The sequence below is a fragment of the Lepisosteus platostomus genome, chromosome 3, assembly GCF_059453375.1.
Source record: "Lepisosteus platostomus isolate fLepPlt1 chromosome 3, fLepPlt1.hap1, whole genome shotgun sequence".
Classification (NCBI taxonomy): domain Eukaryota; kingdom Metazoa; phylum Chordata; class Actinopteri; order Semionotiformes; family Lepisosteidae; genus Lepisosteus; species Lepisosteus platostomus.
In genome coordinates, this window is record NC_142613.1 from 11,201,134 (window position 1) to 11,215,519 (window position 14,386).

Here is a 14,386-nt window from a genome sequence, read left to right on the forward strand (position 1 = left end):
CAAATCGGATTCTCCAAACGAGTTTAAAATCACTTTAATGATACTACTTTAAAAAAAATCCCTCAATGGTACACTGGAAAGACAAAGTAAGAATTTCTAAAACACTATGAAAGATGAAGGAAAAATGAAAACTGTGTGAAAGAAATCAATAATAGTGGTGGAGGTAGGAGGGGTGTGAAATAATAAATGTGATGGAACAGTGTGTGCCCTCTTAAGATTCAGATAACTTAAGTTGCTCCCTTTGAGGGAAAGATATTGACAGCCCTATACAAATCACTTTGTGGTGGAAAAAACAAATTTTAAATGGCAAGCTACATCTATGGTGCCTGAATAAATCATGAACTCAGTGGTCTTTGCAGCTTCATCGGATTATTTGTTTCTGTGCCCAGGAGCGCTGCCGCAACACGTACCTTGTTTTTTTTAATCAATTCTGAACACCAATCCTGGTTAATATTGTATTACCTGCCTGAGCATCTATGGAGGCTCTCTGTCACAGGCACAAGCCAGTATGGTAAAAATAACTGATCAATCAAAGAGCTGAATGGGTATTGTTGAGAAAGCCCCACTGCTTGTCAGCAAGGTTCCATTTCCTAAATTAGAATGCATTATTTGATTCAGGGCTTGATTACTTCCACTTACAATCCATCAGTATTCAATTACTATACATTGTCCAAAGGTCTTACATTCTATTCCTTCATTTTTAATCCATTTAATAAACCTAAAAATTATTTTAGGTTAATTGTGAACAAATTGTCTTTGATCACTCCGTTTATATTACAGTTAATTTTATGGAATATTATGGGCAACAAATGAACATTATAGAATAACGGAGCTCAGCTATTAACAGGACCTTCAAAAAGAATTAAAAAGTGGCAGAAGAACTCGTGTCTCTTTTGTGCATTAGTTGTTCCTGATGACATTTGAATGAAACTGGCTAACAAGCCACTGCAAGTAAACAAGATAGCTGGTCAAATCCTAGCATGATTTTCTTACAGGATAAATTAAATGTCTTTGGAATGTCTCAGTGGGTCCTTATTCAGACTTAAAAGGAAATGAAAAAATCTAGGTATTATTTATGCAGGAAAAGATCTGTAAATAAGGCTTAAGAACTATCTTAATACTTAACCTTTGCTATGAAAGGCTCCTGATTGACTCAAATGAAAAAGGCTTCCACTGGATTTTGTCAATTTTTAATTCAGAGAACACACATGCAGCAAATGCTTTGAGCAAAGTTCATTAACAATTGGAAAGTGAGAACTTTTTATGGACAGAACTGGTGACTCTGAATTTTAAAGACATACATAGAACCGATATATGATTTTTTCAAAAATAAAGTATACAGATTGGTATTTTTTTAAAGGACACAGAACTGTCAGACATCTTTTCAGTCTACAAAAAGTTGCTCAACATGTTCAACACTTTCTACAACAGCAGTGTTACTTTGAAAGTAAGACCAGCAACTTATTTTACACTTTTTTTAACATCATGCATTGCAAAGAATTATACAGTGCAAAGCAGATGCACTGTCATATCGCGACCGTTTTTAACAGATGGCATATTTCATTCCAAATATGGCAGGTCATTCCTATGCATGGTATTTGTCATATTCTCTCCAACTATCTTCAAAGTCAATCATTTAGTCAGCATCCTGGATCTTACATTTCTTGCTATTAAAGAAGTTTACAAAAAAAGTGTACTAATATGCAAAACCAGTGTTCAAAAATAAATAAAAATATTTGTCATTTTTGTAAATACTAGTTTGGGAATAGCATAGTGTACAAGTCTTTAGATTCATAATTGGTGGGTGCTGCAGATACTGCTGTTATACCTTGAGAGAGGTACTTTATCCCGATTGCTTTAGCACTGTATGTATATATGAGGACCATGTTTGTTGAGGGTATGCTTTGTGATGGACTGGAGTCTTTTGCTGTTTATATACTGTACAGTACATAATGCCATGGAAAACAGGACACGTTCTGGATCAATAGGCCATTGTTTGGTTTGAATACATAGTGGTTTGAATACAATAAGGTCTATATCAATAATAGATTAGGAGAAATTTAAAGGGATTTATTGTCTTAAAGGTAAAATTATGCTATTTAACAGATCCTTGTCAAGGTAAAAAAAAGTGTGGTTCTCAACCCATTTCAATAAAAAAACTATGAATTCTTCACAAACACATAATGAATTTGGTTTTTTAAATACTTTGCACATTCTTCATACTTCTTCCTTCATCAATGCATGCTGTACACTTGTCATTTGTATCCTGAGCCTGGAACTAGAAAAAGAGTAGCTCAGTAGAGATCAGTAGAGCTTCTAATCAGTAGAAATGAACAATATGCTCAACCGTTCATTACAACAGGCCAATTGATGTGTAGGTTAAGTCACTACAGAACTCCACTTTATGGAATTTAAGGCAGTCAATCTGGAGCTGAACTGACCAGGTCCTAAGATATCATTTGTTTCTGTTCATGCAGGGTCAATGCTAATGTGACATGTCAATATAACACAGATTAATATGCAACGTGGATACCAACAACTTTCTTGTGAGATCAGAATGTGAAAGATATGTCCTTGAGTTTAACCCAGCAGACTTTACTCCCATTGGACACATGTAGGATACCTTGTGGAATTTAGGGCTCATAGACGAGTGAACATTCATATCCTTGTCCAAGTGATGGGACAGAATCACACAAGACAACATCTGCAACTTGGTACAAAGTATCAGGCATACATAAACAGTTATAATTGCTTCCAGTGGTGGCTACTCACACTTTCAGATTCTTTTTAATGACTAACGTTAATCAGCATAATGGATTTATCTACTGTATGTTGCATCTTGAACACCTGCTATAAGAAAGAATTTCTTACAATTGTGACAACTTTCTTTTGATGCTGAGTATATTATAGTAATTTATCTGATTAAAGTATAAAAAAGGCACTGAAACTGTGCTGCACTGCAGTCCTTTCATTTCAGAAAAGCATGAGAGCAGGGAGTCTCAACAAGCTTTCATTCTGCTTAAAAACCTTGATATACTGTAAATCAGTCAAAAGTTATTTACTAAATAAGAATCCTCTGCCTCAAGTAATTTACTTATATCTTTTCCCTTTTAGAATAATTTTATTCTGTCTTTGACACTCTTTTTTATTTCTGTTATATGGTGCAAATATTGCTCTTCATTAAGAAACATTTTCTACAGAGAAAAGGATTAATATGTTCACTCCACAGCTTATTAAATAGCATACTGCTCCTAATGATTTAGAGACAGTCATGATTTCTTAAAAATCATAAAGAAATTTAAACTGAAAAAAATCTTCATTGGAACTGTAGATTGATTTTACTAATCTTTGCAGGGCCTTCTATTAGATGTAATTGCTTCTCTAAAAAGTTTTAAGCATGCTTGCCTTTGTAAATGAACATGTTCCAAATACAGTTTGTTTGTTAAACAGGCTTCTATACTAGTGATCAGATACATAATTGGCAAAAAGAATTCCAATTCCCCCATCAAATTGCCAAGACTATCTAGGGAATATATACTTTATGCACTTAGAAGGCCAATTTTGTTCAGACTTTATTCTGTCAGAGCCAGAGCTCTACAGCACGCATGAATAAAGAAGAACAAGGTAACTATGCATCTCAGTGCTGATGTCACACGAGTGGAAATCAAGCTTTTGGAAAGAAATCAATCTCAAACTACTTAATTGCTTAATAACAAGGGTCAGCATTAATAATGAAGGATAATATTGAAGCACTGCAAGACAAATCTTTACTACAGTAAGAAAACAAATGCCATTATACCTTTTGACAAAATGTAATGTTAAGAGTTTATCAAATTGTTCACAGTTGCTAAACTACTGTAATACAGTACATGCATACATACCACTTCTAGTATGGCTTCATAGCAAATAAGGAATTAACTGTCAGATCCATGAGTCCTATACCACCTGTTGCAATGTCAGAGACATTATTCACAGCCATTAACAGCAAGTCAGAGACATTATTTTATCCACCTCAAAATAATTGGAGCATTTTAAAATGCTCTGCTCACATAATTTTATGAGTCTCTTTAACAGATGACAACAATATTAAGGTTCATAAGTCAGAATGACATTAACGGAAACTGAAATTTATGTAGGACCCTACTATCGTGTGTAAGATGAAGTGCCACTGCTTATTGAAATGCAACACTAGAAATAGCAGTAGGACAAGATAAAGCCTTACACCATAAGCATAGAAAAACTTTATTGCTGACCTTGAAGTTACCCATCTAATTGTCAGTATTTCTGAATAAAATATGTGCCCAAGCCAGAACTACAACTTTTTAGCAGTTAATGTGTTATGCACACCTAAATAAAATCAGGACAATAATGCAACATGTACCATATATGTCAACTGTCAGTAACTTTAGGGTACATTCACACATGATTAATTTGATAGTGTAAGCATGTAAATAATTAATTGATTCAAGATTTTACCCCCACCATACTTGACAGAGTGATGCTCTGTTTTGGGTTTTCATGACATGGAACATTTTGCATTTAGGCCAATTTAGACCAAAGGGAAGACCAGAAGGAATAATGTATATACTGTACACATAGGAGAGTGGAAGTAGGCATTATTAGGATTCAACCTTTCTACCAAGCTTCTGTTATAAACTCCATTTGGCACATGTTTTAAATACAACTTAATTCGTACTGAAATCACTTTTTTAGTTACAAGCACCTTCATGAAGTGACTGGGATATTGTTGACCCGTGAAGATTTTCTCCCATCTCAGCCACTAACATCTGCAACTCTGTCAAAGTCATCAGTGACTTCATGATGGCTTGACAGTTTCTTCCTTGCCCGGCTGCTCAATTCTGGAGACACCGTCTGATCTAGGCAGTGACCAACGTCAACATACTCAAACAGATATTAAGGGTTTTTTAAAATGTTTTTCTACCTTTCTCCTGACCTTTATAAGACTTATATATCTAAAACTTGAAAATACCTTAATCCTGAGTTGTTATGAATGCCCTTTAGTGTTCATGGTTGAATCTTTGCTTCAGTACCTGACTGATTTCACAAAGAATAACAACTTCCAAGAATCAGATGCTTTGTGAATATTTGAGTATTTAACTATAATAAGTGTTATCTTAACCCACTTGGTTAAGAGCTAGCTTCATGGCCATAGGACGAGGAGGCTCGAACCCCATTCAGAGAGAGGAGTTAACCAAGAGATGTTATGGAGACGGGATGAATGAGAGAAGAGGTGTGTGAAAGAGTTTTATATATAGAGCAAAGGTCAGTAATAATTGTGATTTAAAATGGCTGAGTGAGATTGGCTTGTATATTATCCATCCCAAATTTTGGTTAAGAACTTCCATTTATTCTAATTGTGTGGCTCATTAAGGTCATTTTTGCATCTACATTAATTTAGGTTTTCCACAGCAAAGTGTTTGAAAGAATACAATGAGTTTTCCATTTTTTCTTTCCAATTAATTATATAATTCTTTCTATCAGTTTTTTGTATCAGAATGTTTGGAGTAGGTTAAGTACAGTATATAACAAATATTTTTACTTCACACTATCATGACTGCATACATTAAAGTAACAACATGTCAGAACTGTGCAAGGGTCTGAATACTTTTGCAAGGAACTATGTATCTACTGTATATGCATGCTTGGGCAATCTCCTGCTGCAGTGGCTCAGAGCTACTGCTTGATTCTTCAGCATTTCCAGTTTTGCTAAATTGTAGCATACCACATCCCATCTGCCACATGCTGTTTGCCATGTGAAGCAGGTACACTATGGTATGTCTGGACATTACACACTCTTTGATTTGCAAGCCTCTCTCTTAGGACCTTCTATAAATAAGACAATGCCTCCTTTTGAAAATGAACTGACACTATTTGCTTGCATTACCTGAGAGACAATGTAGCAGGAAGTAGTCCAAGAAATACCATTTTCCCAATTAGTTCAATTATATTATTATTATATATGCTAATTTACCATTTACCCTGTAATTAGAACTAAACTGATTGCAACTGAGGTTAATCAGTTGTCAACAGCTGTTAAAGAAGTTTGTGCATTTAGATGGACTTTTCTCCCGCATAGAGATTTATGTAAATCTGTTTAAGCAGCGATTATACAATTTTTAGCGAATGACACTACCGTGTTTAAAAACGGAAAAAGATTTCATTTATATTTCTAGTTTTAATTCTCGATAGGTGATCCTCTCATTCAGTTCTATTTATTGTTTAGATAGCCTTACATCTAACAAAAATCAGATTTATCAGTCTATAATTACTTAAATCAGTTTTGTCACCCTTTTAGTGAATGGGCACTTCCCTAGTAACTCTCCTGTCCATGCTGACTTGTGTCAGGGGTAGGTTTGAAAATTTCATTTTATTAATTTTTCATTGATTTTGTCTTCTTTTTAATAATCAATACCAGACATCTTTAGCCTTAGTAATGCCATTACTTTATACAGAAAGAGTGTATGCCAACTGATCCTAAATACCATATTCTTCTAAGTGATGTGAATTTTGGAGTTATGTTAGTGCATAAAATAGTAGCTTTTCCATCAGAAAAAAAAATGTGTCTGTAAAGATCCCATCAAGATGAAATCAATGTACAATAAAATCAGTTAAGTATATAGCTGCTACAAAAGCAGAAAAACACTTGATATGTTATTTTTTAACAACATGACTTAACTATCTTTTTGAAAAGTTTCTTAAAAATAATAAAATAACAAAGGCAAAAACAACAGCAATCTTTTTCATATACTCAGTTAACCCTTTTGTGCTTCTTCAGAAAAGATCAGCACAATACTGCATTTTGTTTCTGAATTGAAAACTTTCCAAACAATCAGATTCCCTGACTCAAATAACTGTACGCACTTAATGTCAAAAGCTGTGGGTACAATGCAGCAATACACCTTTAGATTAAACATCAAGCAAAAGCAATCAAAGCCATGTCTTATAAATTCAAAAATCTGTCTGCGTGAACCAGTCAGGGTTCAACAAAAAGCCAAGAACACAGAAACCTTCCAAGCACGCATCTTTCACCTTCACTGCAACAATGAGGTCTGCATGCAGAGCAAAATTCTGACACACTGCTAAAAATCCAACATTAATAATTTATGGAGCAGCGCTCTTCAAATTTTTAAGCAGCTCTGAAATGCAAAAAAAAAAATACAAAAGACCAAAGCGGGCGTTGAATATTCATGGGTTTCTACACATAAAGCTGCCATGGAAATCATCTGAAAAGTACTAATTAACATAATGCCAACAGGCATCACATGCAGTTCGCAAGTTGGCAAGGTGCACTGAGGGTCTCACAATGCCATCACTTGCAGTGGAATTTCAGATTGCTGCTCTGGAGCACTCCTACACATCTGATCAATTGTGACTTACTTTTTCAGAGCACTTTCACCACTGCAGCGAAGCATCCCAAAGCACCATAATGTCCCAGCTGAACCAATTATCAGTTGCTGAAATGGAGATACCTCTAGGGGAGGAAGGAGGCAGCCATGCTGTGTCAGGCAGTGTATCACAGCAGACTGTGGAAAGCAATGAAAGGAGAAGGGGACAAGATGATAATGTGGCTATGAGACAATCTTTTCGTCAGACAGTTTGCTTTCCAGGTGCTTCTTATATAGAATGACAACACATTTTATTCTTACATACTGTAGTGGCTTTCGTTCATTGGGATATCCGACCCTGGCTCTGAGATTTTGCGACAACCATGAGAAAGGACAAGAGACACTTACACAAGTTTTCAAATTAATGCTAATGACTAGCATTGTAATGTTATTAGAATGAATAAATCCTAAGAGAGTCAACCTGTAAAATCATTTGTTTGGAAAACAGGTTATGCTCTCTAGGCTACCTGGTTCAAACATGAGTTATATCAGTCATTAGCCGACTGTGACCAGGACTCCCTATACACTTTGGTGCAATTGGCGTATTGCCAGTGTTGAGTAGGGAATCACACACACAAGAGGATACCTGGCTTGTTACACAAATGCAACTACTGCAATTTCTCTGCTGCCTGCCTGTGAGCTGCTAGTGTTATTGGTGAGAGTAGCCTATCACTTTCTTTTGATGCTTTACATGGCATTGTTGGGTCAATGAGCATCAATGAAGCAAAATTCTTTACGGTGCACACTCAGAGTCTGTGTATTAGGCTTCATCTCTCCCAAGGGCAGTAGGGTTGCAGCAATGATCACTGTTGATAAGGAACTGGTATTTAAAAATATGGGCTCGTGAAAAAAAGGAACAGCTGAATTACAAAATGTACATTAAAACAATATCAAAGACTCTAAAAAGAGCAACTCTTGCACTGTGCCAAACGTCTGAAGCTGACACACTTCATAAACATTATAATTAGCAAGAAATATATGGAGTGCACTAAAGGTTAGTTTTAGTTGAGGGAAAAACTAATAAGGCTTCCATTCATTATCAGTTTAATCTTCTTCAGGTTTAATGAGCAGTAGGCTCTTGTACAAATTGATAATATAGAAAAACAAAATATATAATGTTACCTTTAGCTTTGTCTAAGCACCTTTTATGTCTGCTACCTGGTGGGTTGTCTGCTGTGCAATGGGAGCTTATTACTTGTCTGATGATGCTCAAAGCAGTGTATAATTTTCTAAACAATTCCTGGGCTTTAACAAATACATGTCTGCAGATTTTATTCGGATAGAGGGAGCACAACCAAATGAAAGGGAATCACTGATGATACAGTATTTAAAATTAAATCACCTTCTTCATTACAGAAATCCTCCAGTAATGTATATTTTACTAGAGTTCTACGACTTCAATTTGTCTTTCAGCTTCATCCATAAAACATTGGTCTCTCTTGGGTTCCATTTTTCTACTGGCATTGAGCTTTAAAAATAAATGCCAAAGAACTCTCTCTGAACAACTCACAAATATAAATCTATTTGTCACACTATTGTATTATATATTTGACTACAAAAGACTTGAGGCTTTACCTGTTGATACTGAAAGGTGTAGAAGGAATCACATCAAAAAATAAAAAATGTCAATGTTTGTAGTTCTGTAGCTGAAAATTGTATTAAGGTCTTGTTTTAAATCTTTTCATGAAGCTCACTGATAAGCAGAATCCCCTGGTACTGGCACTGGTAGTAGGAATTATATTACTATTATCTTAATATCACAAACTAAAATGAAAAGACCTACAGACAGACATATGCTAGAAGTCCTTCTTGTACCTGCAGGAGTAATGTTTTGAGACTTAGGAAGCTACACTAAAAGGACTAATGTTTAGGATTGTATGACATTATATACCTGTAGATGTTTTTGATCATACAATTATTATACAATGAAATAATACAATTTGAACTATTTTGGTATCATGTTTATTTTTTGTTTTCCACCAGATTTCCACTTTTTGACAGCTTTATATTATCTTGACTTAAAAGAAGTTTCTATTACACCTCTGTATGGTTGCCTACAAACACAATATTGTTCAACAGAACATATGAGGTTCATTTGATCCTTTGTTAATTTGGAATATTATTTTGGAAAGATTTCAAGATATGTAAATTCATGTCTCAAAAGCTAAACTTAAGCTACAAAAATAACTTTTATGTATCACATTTTGCTTGCATCAAGAACCCTGATGTCAAGTATTGACTTCCAAATGATTAATTTTGCCTATAAAAAGACTTGCAGGCAAATATATATTCTCATTAAAGTAAAACAAATGCCAAGTTAGCGGTGATATACAATTGTCACTTGATAAACTATAACAAAGCCTTATTTTCTTTCTTCATCTTCTTTTTAATCTCCTGCTGAATTGCCCCAATGATGAATAAACAGAAAGCCATCTAAAACAATGAACAGAAGAGACTGTAGATCAGCACCTCTACCTATGATTGTAAATGAAGCAAAGTGCTTGTAAGCCAATGCTCGCGGTCATCAGACATGTTCTATTGTACAACTTTGTTAATAAGAGAGGATAATTTGCATATTAATAATTTCCTAGGGCAGCATGTAGATAATTGCTGCTGTCTCAGTGTTCCAGGGTTCTGGGTTTGATCCTGGGGCATCTGTTTGTGTTCATGTTTTCCTGGTGTTGATATGGATTTCACCGGGCCTTCCAGCTTCCTTTTTTCTGCTAAAGACTGTATTTGACTGGTTAATTGCACTTCTCTCCTTTACGGAATGAAGTCCCATCTAATGGAAGACCAGTTGTGCTTTTAGTCTTGCATTGGACCTGTGAATCCTGGATAACCTTTGGCATGCTGTGGCCATCACCTAGAAAAGTGGTGAAATATTTTGTTAACCTGACAGAGGTTAATAGCAGTAGAATATAATCTCAACCTGCTTGATTCTGTTTAGGCCAGTCCATTCTTCCAGTCTTCTTTTTAGTTGTTGGCTGGTAATAAGCAAGGGTGCTACTTGAGGTAATCCTACTGTAGGTCTTTTTTTCACTGTACCTTTATAAAGTCTCTTTGCTTTCAATCGCCACACATCACCTTACCTTGAGATCAAGAATCTCACCATCTGTAACACTACGAGGGTCTGAGGAGACAACTTTGTCTGCTCAGACCCTCTACTCTGAGTCTTTAAATAGGGAATTGGTTTCCTACAGGTGCAGCCAATTCCTTAATAACCTGAAAATGTTTGAAAAGAGATGTTTCTCTCTTTCGGGTGTCTCCGGGTCAACCCCATTTATGCACTCTGGACTGTATTCTGATCTTTAAGCACAGTTTAAGTTACTTTCTATCTGGGCAGCAGCCCCCATTGCTAGCTTCACTATAGCTCCACCACTATTTATAAATGGGCCCGACAGTAATAATTTATAACAATCTGAGTGTGCCAAATACAATGGTGCCTCTCAGAGAGCCCCAGTCTAACTTTCCAATTTCGAGACGTACAGTAAGTGTTTCCTTACATGTCAGATAAAACAGAACAATATGTGTTTTTGTCTAGAGCTCATGAATTTTGCATGCTCAGGCCATATATTTTCAATGAATTTCCTCTCCACAGTCATACTGCAACAGCATCAGTGGTATCATATAGCATTGAATTAAAACTTCACTTTTGTTTTGGGGGTCAGCTGTAGGCTTCACTGGGCTTGTGGAACAATTGGTCTGTCTAGGCTAGATATAAGAACAGTGGGTTTTTGGAGGTATGCCAAAATGCACAAAGGCCCTGAAGTGCACTGACATCTGGACTGTACATTTTGTTAAAATACAGGCGATTGCTCATCCTGAATGGAAATAGGACAGGGCGCTTTGAAATGTTAGGAATAAAACTATACAAGATGTTTATGAAGGACTGTATAAGAAGGTATACAGTACATCTAAGAACATTAGCAGCAAGAATGTAATGTATTTTTACATGGACCAATGTGAATTTAAATTAAGGGTATGGGACAGAAAAGCTAAGATAAGGTATAATAATGTTTTTTCAGGGCTATCCAGTCAAAGTATTGGACGGTAGGTATGTCTGTGTGTTTTCTGGGTCTCTGCAAAGGTACCGGCACTTGAAGAGCTGCTGTAGACGAAAAGTTGTTAAATTGGCTTAATCAGACAAATTATTAGCTAATTTAGGATGGTAAGAGCTGAGCTGGAACAAAAAGCTGCAGAAACACTGGCCCTGAGGGACCAAGATTAGACACCTCTGGTTTATTTTAACCAAGAATTCCAATATAACCTGAACAGTTTACCACTTTCCAACTTATTTAATTAAAGATGGAAAGTAATAATTTAGCAATGCCCTCTCAGTAGCACTCTCAGATTTAATAGCATTGCCTTTACATTATGTTTTCAGAAAACATTATATTACATTAGTAGCACTCTGCTTAAATAAAATTAAACATAAATGGTAAGAGCCTGACCCCTACCACAAGACTTAGAGCTGTGGTTTCATTGTGGCTATATGAACTGGGCTAACTGAAGGGTTGAAGGATCTTTTTGAGTTCTTTTCAAGCACTGGAGAATAAGAAGTCTTCTTAATTGTTGAGCTGTCAGGGATTTAGCATGAGTTTCAGGATAAACCATCATATATTACTGGTAGAAAGAAGTTGATTTTTACCAAGACTTTGTTATTTTGTCTAAATAAGCCATACTTAGTTTGATTTAATCCAAAACAGAAGGTTGTTAAAGACCCAAGTGTCTTAATTTACATTGCATTAGTTGCTCCTGCAATATACCTGTTCATGAATTGATTAGCAGGAGGGGTGCAATGAAATTGAGAGAAAAGAATGGGGACAATCCAGTGAAAGAAACCTTCCTTTTGGCAGGACTGGAAGCTCTATAGAAGAATGATGCAGTCATTAGCACTCTCCTTAATTATTTAATTTAAAGTGCATCTGTATAAATGATGCATAGGGATGTAAATTCTACCCAAATTCAACTAGTACAGGGAGTGATTTTAATTGAAATCAGTTCTGAGTTTTGATCTGGCACACTGGAAGCAGAAGATGAGGTGATAAAAAATACCTACCTACTCCAAACAAGTGCAGGCTTTCCCTTTCCCAATCTGCTTTGCACAAGGGAGCATCAGCACAATTCAGGCAGGTGGTCATCAATCTAAAGAGCTTAATCAACTAAAAGGAACACCACTTAAGCTCCTTCAAAAGACACACCATGCTAATTGGTTCACTTGGGCTTTTCAACAGATAGAAGAGTTTTAAACATAGAATGGGATTCTCAAAATCAGTTTGTAGAGAGAAACAGTATCTGGTACATTGGAAATCTAAACCATCTAGTTCTCAATAGGAGTGTAACTCATTTTACAAATAACTTGTAATACAAGTACATTCCTTTTTAAAATACTGCAATATTGACATACAGTACAAATGGATGTTTACATATATCTTTTTTTGTTTGTAAAGGACTGGAGAGTACTAGAGAACTATTCATTTTGTGTGAACAAAGCATTACATACAGTACTTAATCATATAAAAAAAACTACAGTCACAATATAAATGAGCCCATTACAGAGTCACAGCCTATTTTTAATATTTTGAGAAAAACTAAAATGTGCCTCTGTAATGTAATCCAAAACACTTGACTGATCATATTAATCATTTTAAGACATTCTTTATTAAACTAACCCATTTTTTTGCACTGGAAGTAAAGCTTGCACGTCGATCTACTTGTCTCAGAGCAGCTATCAATCACAGTATTTTGTGTCAGACAGACGTGTGTTTGTGAGAGTTGGGACTCAAGGTGGTCAATAAATTCAGTTGGATAAATCTCACTGGTCTCCAATAATTAGAAAATGTCCAGAGTAAATCTCAGCCAAAAACCGGACCTCTGAACCTTTATTACATTAGAGAGGAGAAACACACGAAGGAAACTGCATTACAGAGAAAATTCATTACATTCCCCAGAATATTTCTTAATCTGTCTGAAGCATCTGTTCTTTGCTACGGATAATGTATTTGAATCTTCAGTTCCAGGATATCTTAATACATTACTATAATCAGAATTATAATTGTCATGTATTGCTGGTGCTAAACTTTCACATTTTATTTTTGGCCTTCTTCTAACTAGATAATGTACTAGCCAGTACTTCCCTTAGCATATTTTCAAGGAAGCAAAATATATATTTTATTATTAAATATATATAATAAGATAATATAATACACCTCCAGCTACTGTATTTATGATCTGCCAAGGGTTCAACGTCAGACCCACATTACAGTTGTTCAGAAAACTAAAATGGTGTCACTGGTAAAAACAGTGAAAATAGAACCCCCTCACTGATTCAGTAATGAAATTACTCCAGCATCACAGGAGGTCAGGCTGCACCAATATAATTACAGCTCAGATTAGAAACTCCCAGCAATCCTGATGCCAAGACCTGTTTAAGTCTAATACACAGAGTTCGAACTGTTGTGCTAACAATGGTTTTCTTATTATCACAAATATAACTATTAATGTTTATTCATACAATTAAAAAGTAACAATACTACATACAGTAAATGCTAAATTAATTGAGGAAATGATACAAGAATGTTATAAAAGCCATCTTAACACACAATGTGACATTTAAGCATGCATTCGTACATTGTTTAAAAATAGAATGAACCTCAGATGGCTCTTGGACTGAAACTATTGCTTTCTCAGTCTTTGATCTCATTTAAATAATGCAATCATAATAGTGAAAAACCAAAGTCCTTAGGCAATGGTGAGCTAGAAAACACAAAATAATTACATCTATTATAACTTATTTGCATTTCAACAAATTTACATGAGTCCAACACACTCACCCAGTCCTTTCTAGCTTCATTCTATTTAAAGCCAGCCTTGTTCCCTAATATTCAAATCTCAGTTAAATTACTCAAATTACAGTACCTACAGATGAGTTTGACATAGCTTAATATAAATATAGGATCTGCAGGATACTTTAACCTGTC

General features: G+C 35.4%; 1 protein-coding gene across 4 annotated transcripts in view; it reads right to left on the minus strand.

Moving 5' to 3' along the window:
- Positions 1–14,386, minus strand: part of zmat4b (zinc finger, matrin-type 4b) — a 127,365-nt gene that overhangs the window by 97,773 nt on the left and 15,206 nt on the right. Inside the window, exon 2 of one of the 4 annotated variants that reach the window (XM_088624482.1) lies at positions 7,399–7,544. The exons of the other annotated variants lie outside the window; for them this stretch is intronic. The gene's annotated coding sequence lies outside the window, so the exon portion shown is untranslated. The remainder of the gene's footprint in view (positions 1–7,398; positions 7,545–14,386) is intronic. 4 annotated transcript variants of the gene reach the window in all.